General features: G+C 38.1%; 1 long non-coding RNA gene across 1 annotated transcript; it reads right to left on the reverse strand.

The window, feature by feature from the left end:
- Positions 1-11,398: 11,398 nt before the first annotated feature.
- On the reverse strand, positions 11,399-13,114 carry LOC116445823. Its single transcript, XR_004240894.1, has 2 exons — positions 13,039-13,114; positions 11,399-12,308 (listed from the first exon to the last, which is right to left on the reverse strand). It is a non-coding gene; the product is annotated as an uncharacterized LOC116445823 (long non-coding RNA).
- Between the last annotated feature and the right edge of the window lie 7,782 nt (positions 13,115-20,896).

The raw sequence follows: 20,896 nt of genomic DNA on the forward strand, positions 1-20,896 counted from the left end.
AGGAGTAGCAGAGCTGCAAAAGCATGGTTTCCTGTAGATTCGTAACCTTTATCCCAATCTCTCTGACTGCTTACCTTATTATGATGATTACAGTTCCTTCTGTCTCCCTTTGAACCCTCCACTGGGGAAGAGACAGTGTGAGCTGTGGCCTGTTACCAGCTGCATTTGCACTGATTGGCCATGAAGTTATTCTTAAATAGACAGTAAGTCCGGCAGTGGGAGTTCTTATTTTGTCTTCCCTCTGTTAATTTTCTCAGAACTTCTAGGACATTAATTGTCTCTGGGATTTTCCTATCCTTTTTGAAATCACTCTTTAGGTTAAAAAACTGTTAGGCAAAGAATAGGCTCAGTAGATAGAGATTCTGCTGGCATAAACCAATTGCCTTTAGGAAACCAGTCTAAGAAATGTTACTTTTCTCTTGGCAAGACAGCTGCAGCACTGTTAAACTGGAATGGCTGTTAAACTTTACAAAAATCATTTCCAGTAATCACCTAGCATTTAGCTAGTCTATTTTGAATGGTACAAAGATAAGTACTCATAATTTATCTTATTCATATGAGCAGAGCCAGAAATTAACAGAACTTCAAAGGGAATCTTATATAAATGTCAATCTATTGTCTGAGCTTGATATCACTGGGTAAAATGAAGTTGAATAACCTAGCCAGTGTCACCAGCAGAGCTGAAGGCTTCTTACCTTCCACCAAAGAAATGAGAGTGATTCAGCTTCTTGTGATTTTCCAAGAACAAAGGGCATGCACAAACCGGATGGGCTGGTGGTAGAGCCAAGCATAATCCATAAGGATTAGTTTTAAGAATGTGGCACATGTTGCTCCTCTGATACATCTTGATATTCATCGCTCCTTCAGCCAGCTCCTTCAGCCAGCAACTTCTGTTGTCAAAGCTGTGTCATGCTCTAAAGTAAGAGACATCTGTTTTAAATCAGTCATGGCCCAGAAGAAGGCAAGGCTGTGAAGTGACTTCTGAAAAGTTACAACTTTGCACTGTGTAAAGTTGAGGTACATACCTTGTATGAGCTCCATTTCACTACCTTTCTCTCCTCAAAAGATAGCGCAAATTTATTTCAATGCCAAAATTTGACCAAAGGTAGCAGGCATGATCTGGAAGATATAAGTTACTTAACATATTCAGGCTCAAAAGTAATTCTAGGAGCAGATCACCATACAGAGTGAAGTGACTTATGGAAATGAGTGTTGAAAGCAAAGGAATCCAAAGGATTAGTGTTGAAAGACAGACTGAAGCCAGGAAAGTGCAAGACTTTGAATAATGAGAAGACACAAATTGGAGGAAGAAGCTGAAATAGCAGGGAAACATGAAGAGTAGTCTTAAGGATTTCATGAAGATTACTTTAGTACCAAGGACCTGGAGACAGAAAGAAGCGCAAATCTTCTCATGTAGCATGTAATTTATAGCACAGGTGACTGAGTTTTGGATAAAGGCCATGGCAAGAATAGAGAGATCATAAATTGTGGGACATTAATGTTTATATTGGTTTGCATCACAAAATATGATATCAGAACCAGCTTATACATCTGTACATATGCATATATGTAAGGATAATTCTTAAAAAAGTAAATACAGATACTGCCACAAGTAAAACTTTGTTAACCTAAATACATGACCTTTACAAGATGTACAGGGCATGAATACAAAAGCTAAACTTTCCCAATGTGTCATCTCAGCTTCCAGCAGTCTGCACTTTAAAGATGTCCTGAACCAGAGGTTAGACCGAGATGATTGTATTCGAAGTCCCAAGCAACTTTGCTTCCACAAATCTGTCAAATTAAGGGGTTTTGCACTTAGGGAAAAAAATGTTTCTTAGCAAAAACAATTCTGAAGTTTCACAGAAAAATGCACAATTACCTAATGTGATTATTTAAAATATGTTGCTTTTGATGTGAAGTCAATATTAATAAACAGTAAACTTAAAGAAAAAATATTTTAAAACAATTTTCCCCTTAATATGTTCTGTTAGTGTCTCCTTTACCGTTGCACTTACTATTCTAAGGTTCTTGCTGACTGAACTGGGGAAACATTTCCATTTTCAATAGCTGTCACAACGTGGGGAAACATACTTGAAGAATGCATTTTCTTTTTTTCACAGAATCACAAACTGGGTAAGGTTGGAAGCGACTACAGTGGGTCATGTGGTCCAACCTCCCTGCTCAAGCAGGAACATCCTAGAGCACATTGCATGGGATTGCTTCCAAATGGCTCTTGAATATCTCCAGTGAGGGAAACCCCACAACCTCTCTGTGCAACCTGTTCCTGCTCAGTCACACACATAAAGGCTTTTTTCTTATTATTCATGCAAAACTTTCTGCCCATTGTCTCTTGTCCTGTTGCTTGGTACCACCAAGAAGGGCCTGGATCCACCCTCCTGACACCCTCCCTTTAGATACGGATAGACACTGACGAGGTCTCATCTCAGTCAACCTCTTCTCGAGACTGAACAGGCCCAGCTCCCTCAGCCTTTCCTTGTAAGAGAGATGCTCCAGTCCCTAAATCATCTCTGCTGTTCTCCACCAGACCCACTCCAGGAGTTCCATGTCTCATCCTGAGGAGCCCAGAACTGCACACAGCATTCCAGATGTGGCCTCACCAGGGCTGAGTACAGGGGCAGGATCACCTCCCTCAACCTGCTGGCAATGCTCTTCCTTGTGCAGCAAATCTAATCATTGGCCTTCTTGTACAGCAGGGCACGCTGCTGGCTCATGGACAGCTTGCTGTGCATCAGGACCTCCAGGTCTTTCTCCACAGAGATGCTTTCCAGTAGGTCAGGTGCCAGTCTGTGCTGGTCCACGGGGTTATCCTTCCCCAGGTGCAGGACTCTGCACTTGCCTTTGCTGAATTTCAGAAGGATCTTCTCTGCCCATCTCTCCACTCTGTAGAGGTTCTTCTGCAAGGCTGCACAGCCCTCTGGGGTATCAGCCACTCCTCCCAGCTTGGTGTCACCTGTGAACTTGCTGAGGAGGGATCTGCACCTTCATCCAAGGCATTGATGAATAGTTAAACAATAGTGTGTCACAACAGTTTACACTTCATTGTTTAAATAAAAGGGTTTTTTTCAGTGTAGAGAAAACTCCAGTCAAATGTTCTAAAATGTTTTATAAACATTTTAGAACATTTTTATTAAAAAAAAAGAAAATATTTTATGTGTTTATAATATTCCTTTTTACATCTAGATATCGTTTGCACGAACTTAAAAGTGAGAACAGCACAATAACATGGAAGACAAAGAGGTGTTGGGAGCATACTCTCCTGAGGGCATTAAATTCTTAGCTATAATGGAGAGAAAGAGTATGGAAAAAACAAAACCAGCAACTTCTTAAGGGATGCCCAAGAGACAGTCACAGCTATAAAACTAGATGGAGGGCAGAATTTGAGAGTCATTTGTTTTGAAAAAGAAATTCAAGCATTGTGAATGGAAGGGGTCAATTAAGGATATGGTGACCATAAAGCACTAAATCTAATCCAAAGATTTCACCCCAGTCACAGTAAATTTCAGAAAAATGCACAGGTATGAAACAATGAAGAATAAATAGAAAGCAATAACCAATGTTTTATGACTGACCTCAATGGACTCCGTAACAGAACTTCCTTTTACTTTATGACAATGCCTTAAGTAATAAAAAGGATGAGTTGTCTCCTTTCTCAAACAAAAGCAATGGTGGAACTGGGTTGTATTAATGATTTGTTCTCTGACAAGCCCAGAAGTCTACACAAAACCAAAAAAAAAAATCACTGAAGGATTTTTTATTTTTAATTTTCCAAAAAATAGGCTTATATGAGAAAAAAAAATCCAAATAATATATTTTCTAGGTGCATTTAATTATTTATGCTTATACTGGTCATATTTTGGCAATAACAGGTGGAATGTTGGAGCCTTACAGCCTATACTGTCAAGATGGTTATCTATACATTGTCATTTGGTGTCACAGAGAGCATACAAGAAATGTGATTCAGTAGCATTTAGATGGCTCAGTCCCCAGCAGACCTTAGTTATGCCACTTTACGTAAATGAGCATAAGCAGATATGACAATGAAACTCCTGCTTTACCAGCTGCTAAGGAAAAATCTATTGTTAGGCAAAAGACTGTATCATAAGGCAGCATAAATCCATCTGTGTTGTTCTATTTATGTGGTACAAATGCAAAAGGAGTGTGGCACATCATCAAGTTTCATGTCATTTACTGTGGGAGCAGCTGCACCCAATCCAAACTAAAAGAAACCTGAAAGTGTCACCATCAGCATATGAGAACTACAAACCCTTAGCACAGATGTTGTATAAAAATGAAAGCAGGCTTGAAGGGTGATGAAATGGTGAGCAAACGTACTACTTTACACCCCCTGAAATGCCATTTTCTTTTCAAGAAACATGTTGGTAAAAATTTTAATTTTGTCACTTCTTATTTAATCAGTGTCAGCCTCATGGCTACTGAAAAAGGTCACAGTTATTCTAGGCCCACCATTTTTTTATAACTGACCATTCATAATAAATAGTCACTCAGACTATTTCATGTACCTACTAGATAACTTCCTCCTTCTGGTAGAGATCATAGAAGGTTCACGTTGTTAGTCTATGTCTCTATCTTCTCTAGGAAAAGTAAATAGGTTGTCAGAAACAAAATAGAGCAGAAATAAATTATCATAGTCCGTGTAGTTTACTGCAAACCAAGCTGGACATTAGAGCTCTGGGTTTTTCCCTCTCCTTGTATTAAATACTAAGAGCAGAGAATGCTTAGCTAATCTGTACTTCTGAACTAGTATGTCAAAACTGTCAGAAGCGATACAGGAGCAAAAATTTGTATCCTCCTGATTAGATGTTCCAAACTCTGACCTTTTTATGCCCCGCTCTTAAAGTCCCACACATACTCCCAGTTCTCTCTTCTCTCCTACATTAAACTTCTGGCCCATCTCCAGAGCAGAGACTGCAGAGTAAGGAGGAATGAAGTGATCTCCTTCAAGTGAACTCCTTTATGTGGGTTGAATTTAATGCTCACAGTGGATAGCCTTTCTAGTGCAGGATAATTCTGGGATATGAATCAAACCTTCCCAGGCACAGGGAAGAACAAAGGATAGGAATGCAGCAGATGAAGAAATACCTCTTTTTTTAACCCACTTTTTCAATGGAGAAGTATTGACTGTTTTTAAATTTCTTGATGTCCTGACAAATTCCAGGTTTCACTTAAAAAAGTGTAAAGCGCAACTTGAAATTAATGGAAACACTTAAAATGCTCTAAAACTGCTAATTACCCTGAATGATGGAACGATATTAAGAGAACAAGAAAAAAGTAAAGAAATGGTTCTGTAGTAAGCTAAAAATGAAAGTGATGCCTCTCATCCCAAAATAAAGAGGAATAAAAATACTTTGAGTCTTATTTGCAATGGTTTTCCTTCCATTTGCTGTAAATGTTCTTTTGAACACTTATACACGCAACAAATAAATCATAGTACTTTCAAAGTGCACCAATACAATTGTTAATTGAATTTATATGGTAAGTCAGAGCATAACAGTATCTTTGTTCAATCAACACAGTACATTTGAGCACTTCGTATGTGGCAAACTATTTGAAAGCTGTAAGTTATGCAGACAAGTTATTTCATTGATATCATGTAACACAGGAATTCCAGACTTTCTATGTCCCTTCATGCAGAAAATTAAGGACTTAAACTCATCAGATTATGAATTCTAGCATATTATATCCTCTTTGCAAAAGCTGCGCTTCAAGGGTGTTTTTAACTGCGGATCCAGATTTCAGCTCTCTCTCATTCTTCAGTTTCACATCATTTTGACTGCAGCCACATACAATTAGTGTTTATATTTGCATACCAACAAGTCATACAAAACAGAATAGAAATAATTGTGTTTCTCACTTTTCGAGCTGCTCTGCAATGGGCAAGAAGTTTCCTTTGTAGCAGCAGCCAAGTTGTTCCATGAGTGCAGTATAGTTCCAGCCCACCGCACAGCCTTATGAGGTTTTCTAGGTTTTACCTCTTAAACTCACAAATTGAACCATCAATGGAGCTTTGCAAGCCAAAGGCAAACAGCATATCTCTTTTCCATGATAATTCCTGATTAATCTAATGTATGTAAGCAGTAGTGAGGCCCCTATCCAATCTCAACAACTTCGCTTCATTTGTTAACGAGGTGTTCAAATCCTATGATGCAGTTTGCTAGAGTTTTGTCACTGGTACCTGTCAGAGACTGAAAATAGTTCTTGCCTCAAACATTGATATAAAGTTTTGCTCATTATAAAGAAGCTACAACCGAAGAAGCCTCCCAGAAGAGTGGGACTTTGAACTGAAAGTCAAATTGTCGATTAGATAAAGGGAAACACATTGTTCAGTCATCTCAGGCTGAGGGAAAGGTTTGCATCCACAAAAGGCCAAAGCCACCAGCGGCAACTATCCCCGGCTGAGTTTGAGGTGGGGGGAGAACACAGCTCACAGAAGCCAGGTTTACACAGACTCCCCCCAACCGAGGGGGAAGGAGGAGGTTTTGGTTGCAACCTCTGGTGAGAGGCAATAAACACCCATCCTCTGATTACACAAACTGGCCCAGCTGTGGAACCCCCAACCCCACAGGGCACATCCACGGGACTTTCACGTGAGAGGCTTGGCCCCACAGGACTGCACATGGTGCAACAGACCCAGAGTCTGCTATGGGAGACTGACCCCCCCTCCAGGCGGCCATGCCCACCCAGCCTGAGCATGTACACCCATGGGACTCTGTTCCTTCTGGGGGAACCTTCACCACCGAGAGACCAGCTGGAGAGGATCAACGAACATCACTGGGATCCACAGAGTGGTGATATTTTCCTTATTGTGTCCCTGTCACTCTTTCTGTCCCCCCCTCCCCATCTTCTACTTCTTTCTTTCTTTCTTTCTCTTTCTCTCTCTCATATTTACCATCAAATAAAACCCTTACTATTGTTGCTGGCATATGGTCTCGTTTGCACCTTAATTCAGGCAGAGACATTTCTAAGAACCTTAAAACTGGATCATAACAGTACCTACTGCAGATCAAAGAAAATTCCCACAGCACTTATCGAATGCTTTTACAATAAAGGTTTTTATGGTATTATCTGGTCCAGAGTGCATGTTGACAAGCACAGAGGAAGAGCAGTCTCTATGTAATACTTTTGATGAACATTGTACACACACCACTTGACAGGTCCTTAGATGATTTCATTTTCAGTGCTAGAAGCAAATTAAATCTTGTCCAAGAGTTCTCACTATTTAGAGATTATCGCTTATTGTTAATGAGATGAGCATGCATTCCCTCACTGTCATCATTTCCTCAGCAAAATACAACGCTGTTAGGAGTCCTCACATGGCATTCAGTGTTCAGACATGAGATGTCTCTGGGCAGTTTACCTAGAGAGAAAGTATCACATTAAAAGATCAGAGTGCTAAGTACTGGGAACAATTTAAGTGCAAATGTCATATCTAATAGTTCTTAAACAATCAGTTTGAGCTCTTAAAAATGCAGCAAGATACATATCCTACTGTTCCATTTTGGCTCTGACACTGCATAAGCAAGGTCATTTCAGGTGATCTATATATAGAGAAAGATCTTAGTCTCTTGAATACTATACTGAAAGAACCCCTGCATAATTGACTGCTACAGGGAGTGGATCCAGCTCATTATTTGAATTACACATCCATCTGTTTCAGTCAGGACGGTTTATAAACAGGTTGCAAGAGCTAGTTGAAATTGTCAAATAGCACATAAGATAATTTTAAACTATAGAAGTAGTTTAATATGCACTTCCTTTTGTGAATCAGCAATTTTAAAGGAGAGGAAAAAAAAGTTTATTCTGTTATCCAGGGGTTTTAAGGAGTTTATACCATCTTCTTTTTGTCCCTGGACTATCCATTATTCTGAACCAGGATTTTATGTATTCATTACCCCTTTGCTTTCTAATTAATTTACTGTATTCAGTTTAGCCTGTCAAGTCATTTTTCAGTATTAAATTTTAAAACAGTGTTTTTAAATCATAACTTACACTAAAAAAATATATTAAAAAGATACCTCTTTTGCTCATTCTTTTCTCTAAAATATTATGGAAAGGAAGAATGAGAACATTTCTCGCTATAGACTCTTGTTGTGTTTTATCAGCATTCAATTTCTTCATGTTTTAGCTACTAAAAGATTAGGCAGATTTTGACTATATGATTTTATGCAATCTGTTAATATGGCTCGCATAATAGAAATACCCATTTACTGTCTTCTTTCCCTTGTTCTTTGTATGAGCTTCTCTGAGATGAGGCCCCCACTGTGCCTGGTGCTGAGATGCAACCCATTGTGCCTTGCTTCTGACCTTTTACAAAATCACAACCTGATTTTTGTAATCTGGAATTTCTTAAGATCTCAATGAGAATCATTAGCACAATTTACTTTCTGCTTTATTTTTACATTGTGTTCATACCATGTTTCAAACCGCTGATTTCCTTAAGCTCCAGATCCCTATAAATAGCTTGCTTTTATGGTTTTTAGTCTAGATGCTAAATTCAGAATATTGACAGATGTATTTCTTTGAAAACTTACATTTCCCACACTGTCTGGGAAAGTACCTCAATGTCTACATATATGTGCTGTCATAGAAAGAATAACTGGAATAAAATTATCTACATTTTGGTCTCATTTTAGTTTATTGTTGGAAGATGGGTAAATATTTTCAGATAAGCTTTTAGAATTACAGGGGGAAAGCTGATAAAGCCAGAATAATCCGTATACTCTTCCTGTATCTTCAATTCAAACACAGCTATTGATAAGGTCATTCTTCATATGTGAGAGTATAAATTGCTAGGTGTTCTTCCAGTTCTGCTTCTGCTATAACCTGTTGCTTGTATTTGCTGTGGCATTTAGTTTGAGTACGATGTGGTAGAATTTATCCTCCAAACCAAGTCATTAGAAAATGTGCCTTAAAACAGATGCCTCTCCTTCTGAAGACCATTAAACCCATACCTCTGCACTTGGCCTCGCTATTTCTATTAGAAAAAAGCAGAATTTCACCAGACCTACTTCAGGCCACTCTTACTTAGGGATACTTTTGCATCTTTTAGATAATAGATGAGGTGGGAATTACCCAGTAAATATGCACTTGTGTCATCTATTATTAAAATTCACAGACACACCAGTTTATTTCTGTCCAGAAGAATGGATTTAGGTAACATGAATTTCTCTTTTTTTAACCACAGAAAATATGTCAATCCTAACCTACCCAATATGCCTGTCTTACCTTCATTCTTTGGCCTGCTAGGAGCATGTTAGCTCAATAATTAAGTTATGCACACAGAGATAAAATGCAAGGACAGTCATTTATGATACCACCCTCGCAGTATTTTTGTCCAGCTAACAATAAAACACAGATGTTATGAATCCTGGTCTACAGATTCAAGATTGCAATGAACAAGTTACAACAGTTAAAGTTAACATTTCCACCCCAGAGAAATATTTTCTCAATTTAAAGGTAGATATTTTTCAGATAGGGTTGCCATTACCTCTTTGATTGCCCTCCTTCAATCACATGTTGTCATCAGACTAAGTCTCCTACACACCCGCAAGGTCACAAGTCTTCTCCACAGTTCAGAGGAGACAGGACAACTTGCAATATCAGATGAGTTAATGTTCTTCAAATGGGAGCAGAAACAGAAGCGCATTTGAGGGGTGCAAGGCATCAGCATTCCACTCTGCCCAGGCTCAGAACATTGCTTCTGAGGGTCATGATACAAAGAGGAACACTGAAGAGGAGTCAGACTGCCTCTCTGTGTCTCGTGTAGTTTTTAATGACTGTCAAGAGAGCAAAATAACTCAGTCTACTGACCTGCCCATGCCTTCATGCACCCATTCCTTTTTTTGCTAGTTATTTACATGACTTGCTTGAATAAGCAATGTCTTAAAGCAAGTCTTTAAAGTGGCTCATAGAGAACCAATGCTTGTCATTCAACAGGTCAGTGTTCTGACCCATAAGTCCACCTGCCCCCAAGGAACAGCAAAGTTAGACTACCCATAAGCCTTTTCTCAGCAGAATGGCAGGTTTCCAGATTGACAATGGACTGCAGCTGACCATTCTTATTCTTCCAGCTGTGGTGAAGGACAGAAAATGCTCATGTGACTCCCTCTGCTTTTACAATAAACTAAAATGAGACCACAGTGTAAATAACTGCACTCAGCAGAACCAGGCTTCAGATGGATCAGCCTTGATTTTTACCATTAAAATGTCATAACTGTTGCAGACTATTCTGCATAGTGGATTTGGGAAAATACACAAAGACTGGAGGTGTTCACATAGTGTATATCTGATACCCATTTTTTATTATTATTATAAAGGAAGACTGCTGCTTCATTTAGAGTCTGAATCAGAACAGCATTTCTGAGTGCAGCATTTCTTTCTATATTGATTAGATTCTGTACTGAACTAAAATGTTCTGATTCATTTGTAAAATTTATTACATTTATTATTGTAAAACATTATTTATTGCAAATGTCAGATGGTCATTCTTAGAAATACAGATATTGTACAATATCTGAGACAGGTGCTGTCGACTAAACTTCTCAAGAAGCGTCACTCCCTGAGAATGCAAGTAAGAGGAAAGAACATTCTGCAATATATAGTTTTGTTTCACTTCAAATATCAGTTCAGATACTGCTGATGGAGAAGAAAAATCAACTATTCAACATAATATTTAGGGTTTTGAGAAATGCACACCTAAAGATGAGACTGTTTTCAAGCTTTTGGTTTTCAGATTGAACATAGGAAAAATGTTTTTGCAAAGAAGCAATTTCTCTAAATATAGTATTTGAAAAAAATCCATTGAACAAAATTGAAAAATAAAACACACTGTAGACTTTAGTTACTACTAAGCTTAATAAAACTGGACAAATAAATGCCCAAACTCACAGGCTGCAACATGGAAAATTATTTAACCATACCCTTTTAAGAAAGTATTCAGATTTGGGCCATCATTTAAGTATTTGTCAGTTTAAGCTATGGCAGAGTCTGGTGATTTTCCTTCAGAATTTTGCCATATTATTTTCAACGCCTGACATTATCTAAGTCGTTTTTCATTGGAACACGTGAGACACTTTTATAGCAGAGCACAAGGCATCTGAATGGTGTTTGGAATACTTGTCTAACACCAGTTGCATGAAGAGGTTCCACTGGCTCCTCCAAGCTGTTCAGCATGGCAGCAGAACTACTACTGCCTTTTGTCCCTGAAGCCTTAGATTCAGGCTCCTCATCTGTTCATTTGAAATGGGGAGTTAATCCAGCATGGATGTCAACCTCCTTATTCCTCCCACACTTCTGGGTACAGATTATTTAGGCTGCCAATCCAATAAAACAGCTCAAGTACAATGCAAGAATAGTGTATTTTTTTCTAAATTCTTTATTCAAAAGAAAATATTTAGCCAATTTAACACAAGAAAAAAAAAGGAACATACATATTTCAGACATCTTTATAGGTATGGAAAATGTCAGCTCATAAGATCACACAATTACATATTATTCTAGATGCCATAGAATTTCTATATATTAGGAACTTTAAAGCAGACATTCAATATTCCATGGAACTGACCAGTTTGGAAATAAAAGATTCACGGTGCTCTGAAGTGCTCTGAGGAGACACCTGAGCTAGCTTGAAGTTCAAGGGGAAGGCTATCCTTGTTAAAGTCACTACAGTATTCCATACTCGTGCATTGCGCACTGTGAACACAACCTCTCTGTAATTCAAATGGGACTGTATATATCCATACAGTTCCACAAGATAACTCTATTAAGTTACTGATGCTTCTGGACTTATTCAGATCCTGTGTTTGACTGGAGCAACAATGTCGTGTATATCAATGCTACTGAAAAAGATAAGATACCAGAGGTTGCTGGAGTTCTTCTCTGACAGCTCCCTTAGGAAATAATACAAAAGTATTTATTATTTATATACAAGCATGTCAACACATTTTTAGATAACTCTCTGTACATTTTTCTGTTTAGCAATGGAAACTACAGAATAAATTATATATGACAATTGTGGCTATTCTAAGAAACTTGGTATTGCACAACTGGCAATCTACAAATTAGATGTAAAATGCTGCATACAAGTGATATTTCTTGGTATGGTGTTTGTGTTCATAACTATTTTGTGCCACTATCTGTATAAAATTAAGATTAAATCTACTCAACATAGCCTTCTGTTATCTGATAATATCTGTCTACTTTGTGCACTTTCAGATGTCCTGAGGTGGTACACCAGATGTTAGGAAGGTTGTATTTTACTTCAAAACCTGCAGGTATAGAGCAAACATATTTTGCTATGCATACCATCTGGTACCTGTTTTTTACCAGAGAACAGAGTGTGTTTAATCATTAAATCAAATCCTGCAGTAGTTAAATCAAATTAATTCATACAGATATATGCGTTTTTCCCCCTGTGGTTTTTCCTATCAAAGTAATCTGGTTACTTTATGTGGCAGAAAATGAAGTCACCGGACCAAATTCTGCTCTTAGATACACACATAACCAACAGGAAGTAAGTAGGTTTGTAAATGCTCACAGAATAATCAGATATGAACAATAGCTATGTTTAATAGAAGTATCTTACATACATGGTAAAGCACTGTCTTCTATTTTTCTATTTTGATCCTCATTACTTAATTAGTAAATCAAAATTTATTTAATATTAGTTTTAAAGATATGCATCAATGCTCTTCACCTTATTTTTTCCTGCAGTATAGATCTAATAAAATTCCTTTTCTGATGCTGGTTCAAATAATGAAACTTTTATCTAGTTCTCTGACAGTTTTTTGAACAATGACTTGTTCATTGCAAAGTATTTTTAGAACTGTTGTTTCATAGCCTGTTCTGTCCATTCTTCACTTCATTGGTTTTTGCCTTCTTTTATTGCAATTAATGATAGATATTTATTTATGTAGGTTGGGTTTTTCTTAAAAAACTTATAAATTAAATTCACAAAATTTTTTTTGGTACAGAGATTTGGTACAGAGAGAAGTTTACCTCTCAGCTCAAGAAGTAATATTTCCACAGGATTCTTTTCCTCTTCTGGAGATGCTCATGTCGTAGAGATCACATTTTAGATTCGTTGCATTCTGTGGTTATTTTATAAGCAAGCCCACCTTATTAGAAAGACTTGCAATCAATCTTCTCATACTGTTCGTGTTCCTTTCACAAGCAGTTAGTTGCTAAAAAAAAAAGAAATTACACAGTTTGAACAACTTAACTTGAACAGCAGTATTAAATGGCATATAGTGGTTGAGTGACCACAACAGAGGTAAAAATGACACAGAGAACAAATTAGGGTGATTACACAGGCTAAATACAATTGTTATGATTAGCAAATATTACTGGAAGACAGCAGTCTGCTATGAATTTGCACATTTTTTCACACAGAGAAGCCAGTGTGAAATAATTTGCTTTACAGGTAGAGAGTGCAAATGTAGCAGCACTGATCATATACTTGTCTTTGTGCACAATAGCCACTAAATTACCAAGAAAGAGACGAAGAGTGGGGAGTATTTCACATTGCCTTTGCTAAGTCTCAAGCAATATTAACAAAGCCGGTCATTGAAATTAACCTTGTACCAAGGCACTGTTCAATAGACTTAGTTAAGTGGAAGAATAAATTAGAACAGTCTGGGTACAAAGTTTTGATTTTCAAAGGCAAATTGCTAAATTAAGCCAACCGGTCAAAGCAATTACTTATGCTAAAGAGGTTTTTTTTCCAGTGAAAAAAAGGCTGAAATTTCTTTCAAGCAGATTTGCAAAAAGTACCTAGAATTTGTGTCCCAAACAAATAGAAAAATCTTTTAAGGAAACATCCCGTATTCAACTGAGTGGTCACCTTGAAAAATGAAAACTGATTTCACACTCATTTAATAAAATTTTTTGCAGTTTTCTCAATAAATCCATACAAGTTTATATGTACACACTGTTTTTTTTTTTTTGGTGGAAATAAAGATACCAAGTTCGAAATTACAATCCATTCCTCACTAAAATGAAAATAATATTTGGTGGTTAGAAAAAGAGGACCTGCAAAGCTGGTAAATGGTAACCCACCCAAATAACTGCAGAAGCTAGAATGCTGCAATTAGATGCATATCTCACTTTTCCCCTTGATATCAAGCTCTCATCAGGTGTCACCACACTACATATGGAGAATATTTTTTGAATTCCCATTTCTTTCACCTTCAAGATTTTTGCATAATGAGATTCACTTCTATTTATCTGGTTTTGCTCAGAAAAGCTGATGAATTACATGTTACTTTCTTATAAGCACCCTTGGGTTGGATTCAAGAGATTAAAACCAATTAATGAACAGAAATTCTAAATGTTTCTCTTGTCCAGAGTTTTAGATAGTGGTCAGACCCTCCTGACATAAAACTGGCCTAATTCTGACTGAGTTCTTGGTCCTAAATCATAACACCTTCAACAGCACCAAATGCTGGCTCCATGCACAAGAGCCACAGCAAGTATGAAAAATTTCATCATGCATGAAAATGTTGTGTGAGTTTCAGGGAAATTATCATTTCCTACACAATCCAAAGTTTCTGCTAGTCTTTTTGGTGCTGATAGCAGGACTTTCAAGTGCTGATAGATTTTGAACTGTTTGCAATGCCCGACCTGAGGTGAGCAGACAATCCTACACTGCGGCTAATCCTGCACTAGAAGTGCTGCCTATCTCTCTGCCTGGCCCTTTCACTGATCTACAGGCTTAATTCACTCCCAGATCTTGCTTTATTTTTCCAGGATATTTGTAGAGTCATAAACACCTCTTTAGGCACAACAGATGAAGCTGAAAGTGGAGAGCACTGGTGTTACTTAATTTTCAGTTTACTTCTTCTTCTGCAGCACTTAAGAGAGAAGGTGTGAGAAAGATGTGTGAAATCTATTTAACTAGAGGTTCTTACCTGGAATAAACGAATTCAAAGCAAGAATTTTTAATATAACAGTTTAACTTTCTAAACCACATTAAGGAAGCTTTTGGACCAATTAGCTAAAAATCTCTCTCAAACAGCTTTAGCTGCTTAGAAACACTAAGGGTAGTCTTCTGGCCTTTGTGCTTTATTATAGGACTGACAGGTAGGAGAAGATTTTGAATTATATTGATGTGCTTTAGTGATGAATGATTTAGTAATGATGTGATTTAGTAATGTGGCTCATATATGAGCTACAAAGGTATGATAATGAACCTGGCAAAACTGAGTTATCTAATGACTTAGATGTGATATGTATGGTATATCAGGTATGTGTGATATCTTAATTATGTGTGATACATCAGTTAACAGATTCAATTAGATGCTTGAATAACTTCCTACTAATCAGGAACAGGGGTTCACCAACTATTAAGGACAGAGACTAGAAACCAGTAGGATACTGATTTTTAATTATTGGGCCTTTGGTTTTGCTCTAAGTTTTATTTTAGACTCTGCCAATTATTTTCCTGATGTTGTGTAAGTTATCTTTGCCATATTTTTTCTAACCTGTCAGCCACAGACTGCTATTTGTACATGAGATATCAAAAGATAGTACATGAAAAAAAGCTGTATTTAAGGAAATAAGAAACCTCACACATTAAGGAAGGAAACAAAGTGAATAAGCGAGGGAGGAGCAACAAAAAGTTGCTACAATAAAAATCCCATTTAAGATTATTGTTATTTTTGTGATGTAACATGCAATATATTTTTCATAAAACTGCTGTTGAGGCCTTTTGGTTTATCATGGCCACATAATAACAGGGGGGAAAAAGGCTTTCAATTTACCATTTCCCCTTTTATTACAGTGTGGTTCTACTAAAATCTAAAGGTTCATGGAAAACCCACAGATCAGAGTCCCTAAATTGCCTGCAGTGGAATATAATAAAACCTGAGCTCAGTGAAACTGTGGCTGTTGAACCTTGGTAGGATTGCACTCAGCAGACACTAAGAGGGTGGTGTGACACGATGGCCAGGCTCATTACAGCATCTGAGCATAGCTGTGCAGCTGCAGGGTGGAAATAGTCTCCAGTCAGTGAGTGAGTGGGTGAATGACAGCAAAGTGTAGAGGGGCTAGGCGGCCCACAGAGGTGTATAGATTTCCTCAAAGTAGTCAGGTCCATGGAGTAACTAAACAAGTATAACTGCTAAATTCAACATGTGTGGTTGCACAAAATAACCCTTAAATAAAAGTGGCTGAATTTTCTCTCACCATGATAACAAGACATTCTGCTGTGCCATGGGGCTGAGCCACTCACTTTTCTTAACAAGTGTTTCTGTCATTAGCTTTTAAAGTCACCTGAATGAAGTCAAAAGAAGCCTATGGCTAAGCAGCTGTCGAAGAACAGTGCACATGGAAGACCTACGATGTCTGTGCAATGAACAGGACATTTTATAATATTTCCTTTTTCAAGGTTTGAAAGGATTACTTAAACACAGATGGAGCCAATACAACCCCAGATCTCCACTATACATATATATATACATAAATATTTTGACATGTATGTGAGTTTAATGGGGAACTAGCAAGATGACCAAAAATGTGACCCAAATAAAACAGAAAATTTTAAAAGCTGTCTTACTCATTTTGAGGTGTCACACAGTTCTACAGTTCATATTGATGCAAGGCTGTAAAAATTGCACAACAGAATAACCTGAATTATTTTTTAATGACATTACGGTGTTGTAAAAACAGTGCCAGATTTGATTCTCTCTTGACATGGTGAAAATGTGATTTTACACAGTCTACAAATCTCAGTGAAGTTGTTCCCTCTGTACACTGGTGACAGGTGTCCAGACCACGATGGAAAACCTATCCTGCAAATATTTCTGCACATTTTTTGTCATTTAGCTGTTTATGTCCTTGTATTTTCCACGTGTGTTGCACTTACAGCACAGCCTTTGCAGGAGGGCAGGCAGTGAGTTGCTGTTTCCCAGTGATCTCAGACCTGCCATCTGAAATAGAACATTGCAAAATTATTCAAGTAGATGATTGCTGGGATTCTAACACAACATTTATGAGAGACATTTTGTATGCTCTGAAATACTTTCTTCTGCGCCTGTCAAGAGCCATCGAGATGAAAAATAGGGACTGAGTTACAGATGTGATGCTGAGATAGAGGCTATCATTTGAACTAACCAGATTAATAAAATGAGTGAAACCATAAAAAAAGCAACAAAACAGGTCTACCTATTCCATCATATTTTTAGGAAAGTGTACATCAGAGATGGCAAAAATTTTCCAGGTTTTAAGTTTTTGCTACGTACTCTAAATAACACAATTGTCAATATGAATAGAATCATGGAAACTACACTATAGATAAAAGGCCAATTTATTCCATCTTTTAAATGAAAACTTTAGATCCAAATTACACTAAATGCTCAGAAACCCTGCTGCCTTTACAGAAATCATGGCATTCTTCCTGTTGATTTGGCCATAGATCTTAATGTCTCAATCCAAGAAAGCAGCTTAGTGCATGCCTTTGATGGACATAAGCTGTTTTGTTAACTGAGAATGGGATCTAAGAGCGTTGACAGGTATAGGATTTAAGAGTGCAGAAGAACCAGCCAAAATATTTTAAGTCACTGGCCCCAGGTCTCAGATCCTCTTCTCTGCAGGAGACTCCTCAGGACTGAATTAACAAATGTGAAGCCAAATTTCACTCAAGTTATTGTGAAATTCTTCCACTTAGTTGAGGAAAGAACTGACAAAAATTAATTGACTGTCCTTACAAAATAAGCAGAATAAATCTTACCTATTTGCACAGCTCAGCTTCCTCTTTACAAAGCTCACCATGCTAGTTAAATTTCCTTCAGCACTTTGAAAGCTGTTAGACAGTTGCACATATACACATATACAGCTGCAAAAAATTCAGTTTGTCTATCATGCATTTCTGCTATAAGAAAAAAATTTTTCCTGCATTTGTACCTGAGAGAAGATTTTTATGTGATCAAAGCTCATCTGCACACCCACAAAAGAGGATAGAGAGATAAGAGCAGGCGGGGGAACTCAAAATACACCCTTCCTAATTACTGCCACACTATCAGAGGAGCCATCAGCCCAACAAATACTCATCTCTACAAGACCAGAGAAGTGCAGGAGTACAAAAGCAAGGAGAGAGCCCAAATTAAAGACTCATAGACAGGACTGCTCTGTTTAGGCTTCTCTCAGAGTTGCCCTAGTAGACCCTCAGCACAAGAGTCTGGATATTAAGGCCATCAACATGAGTTATGACTACAGCACCATTTGATGGTTTTACCCTAGCTGACATGGAGGAATGTGCTTTAGGATATGGGACATATTGTGGGATGCAAGGGAAGTGCATTTCAAGATTTATTCTGGGATGTTTAGGAGACAAGCCAAAGGTAGGGAAAGGAAGTGATCTAGACAATTTGGGGAGGAACAATTTGTGTGAGGAGAAGGAGAGACAAAGAGGCCAGTCAGGTGCAGTTTTCTCCTTGGTATGAGTTTCTCCTTCTCTGGCCAGAGCTGCACCTGACCAGCCCAGCCTGTCCTATCTTCTTTCAAAGCTCTTTCAGTGAAGGACCCCCTACTGAGTGGGTCTGGGTGCCAGCAATCGCAGTCAGACCATGAGTCAGGAATTCCATGTGCCTGTGTGGAGAGACTTGAGTGAGTGAAACCCAGTGGCAGCTTTGGGCGTGTGTAAATGTGAGTGTGTCTCTGTGTGAGTGCAGGGTCTCCACCAGCAGCTGCAGTGAGCTGCAGCCTCAGGGGCTTGTATGTCCCATGACAACAACTGAGGAGACTGGGATCCAGTGGCAGCTGCTGGGCAGGCCGAGTGTCTGAGCTGGGATGCTAAAGGGTTCCAAGTAGTACATGTACATATATTTATATCTATCTAGCTAGCTAGATAGCCACACATATATATTTTTACTAGGGTGTTTGCATCCCACACAACAGAGATGGAAGTGGGATGAGCTCCATGTGAGTGTTCTGTGTGTCTGACCTGTGTGGCCAGCCATGTTTACATGTGATGTTCATGTGTGTGCACTCTGTGCATTTGCATCCTGGGAATATAAGTTCATTCTCACTACTGGTTGGACCTGGGGCAGGAAGCTTGCCCATTTCAGGGCTATCAGATTCAGCAAAGTATAAATTCACCACACAATCTGTTAAATAGTTTTTAGTGACTGTCTTAATTCATTGCCCCAATTCTTTAAACACTTTAAGTTAGTCTTTTCTGGCACTTGTTTAATTATTGTCTTGATAAATTCTGTTTTAAAAACAGTTCAAAGTATTTCTAGAGTGTATAGCCAACTATATTTTTCTTCCTTGGAAAACTTTTGAATTTGAGGATATTTATGTGTTTAAGTATTTTCATCTTCAGTGTTGAACTATCGTGGAGCTCTGAGTGTGATGAGTGCCAGAAGAAAGTGTTCTAAAATGTTTTTGTTTAAAAATAGCACAGGGACAATTACATATTATGCTTATCAGAAGTAAAAAAGGAAGTTGAGGGTTTTTACCTGTAGAGGTTTTTTTATAAATATAGAGGAACTTTTTAGACAATGTTAACCTTACTGTTTTTCACTCTTCTCTCTAATTTGCATGTGACATTATGTTCTTTTCCAGACAAGTCTAAAAATTTCTAGTCGACATTGACAGGAGTATCCTCACATTTCCTTAGGTAGAATTTAACTTAAAATATGCATTCATTCCGTAATGAGTCAGCATTTCTGGATGAATATTCCAACATTAAAAACTTTGCTGTATATATCTCTTAGCAACTGAGAAATTACAGCCTTAATTTCATTTTAAAACTCCCATGTTTAATAAACTTTCTTTTTTTTTTTTTCACTATGGAGAGAATACATGAATTATCAAGGCTTGCCTCGGACTCCTGATAATTCAGCTGTCTTGTACAAGACAAATGCGCGATATTGTTCTGAAGAATGGTGAAAGAATCCCTGGACAAGCGAGAATTAGCAACTGCCAGGGTCTTTCAGTTCCTGGGCCCATTACAGCCCCTGCAAAGGCACCAGCAGGCAGGAAAGACCAGCAGGTACAATCACAGAGCTCACCACAGCTGCTCGGTCCAGGGAATGGTCACATATGCGAGGTGACAGCCGCCTCTGAGAAGTGAGGATGGGGTGAAGGCAAGGACAAGCACAGCTTTCCTTCCCACTTCTCCTTAGCAGCAGAAAACTGGCAAAGCCAGCTCTTCCTGTTCTCTCTCCCTCCCTCCCCCGTGGTTTTGCTTATGCTGCTGAACAGGCTGGAGCCAGTTTTGTATTCTTTAGTTCCTGTGAGGATATGATCCACTGTTCTAGGATAAAATTTGAGAAAGAATGCTTGCTTGAAGGAGAGTTTTGCCTCTTGGTAGGTATTGTATGAAGCAATTCTGGCCAAAACAAATTAGAGAGTTTAGCTCTTTTTAATAGTTAAGCAAGTCATACAGTACCTTCAAGGCAGACACTCAATGAGTGGGAACTCAGGTATTAATTACAATTAAATATTTTCGTACAGGATTGCAGCAGCTGTGTAGAAGCTCTCACAGCCCTATAGTATCATTCGTAGTCTAGCAGAGAACACTGAGAAAAATTCCTGTTTGACTAGGACTGACAGTCTAAACACAGTTCCATTTTTATATTTTTGTTTCAGAAGTTCACACATTTGCTAAGGAGACATCATGGTCAAGGACCTTCTGACCATAATATTGGCAGGATTCCTTTCTTTCTCCTTTATTCAAAGCAGAAGGTCATTCTAACAAATATTCATAGGCTTTTCAGTACTGAAAGGAATCAAATATGCAATGCTGCATAGTTCTTTGGCACACTGTATCACTCTAAACTCTAATACTGCAAAGTGTAAGGTGCTATTCCAATGGTGCGACAGTTTCAATGTATCAAATTTGACACCTTTTCAA

This window comes from Corvus moneduloides, chromosome 6, assembly GCF_009650955.1.
Source record: "Corvus moneduloides isolate bCorMon1 chromosome 6, bCorMon1.pri, whole genome shotgun sequence".
In the NCBI taxonomy this organism is placed as follows: Eukaryota; Metazoa; Chordata; class Aves; order Passeriformes; family Corvidae; genus Corvus; species Corvus moneduloides.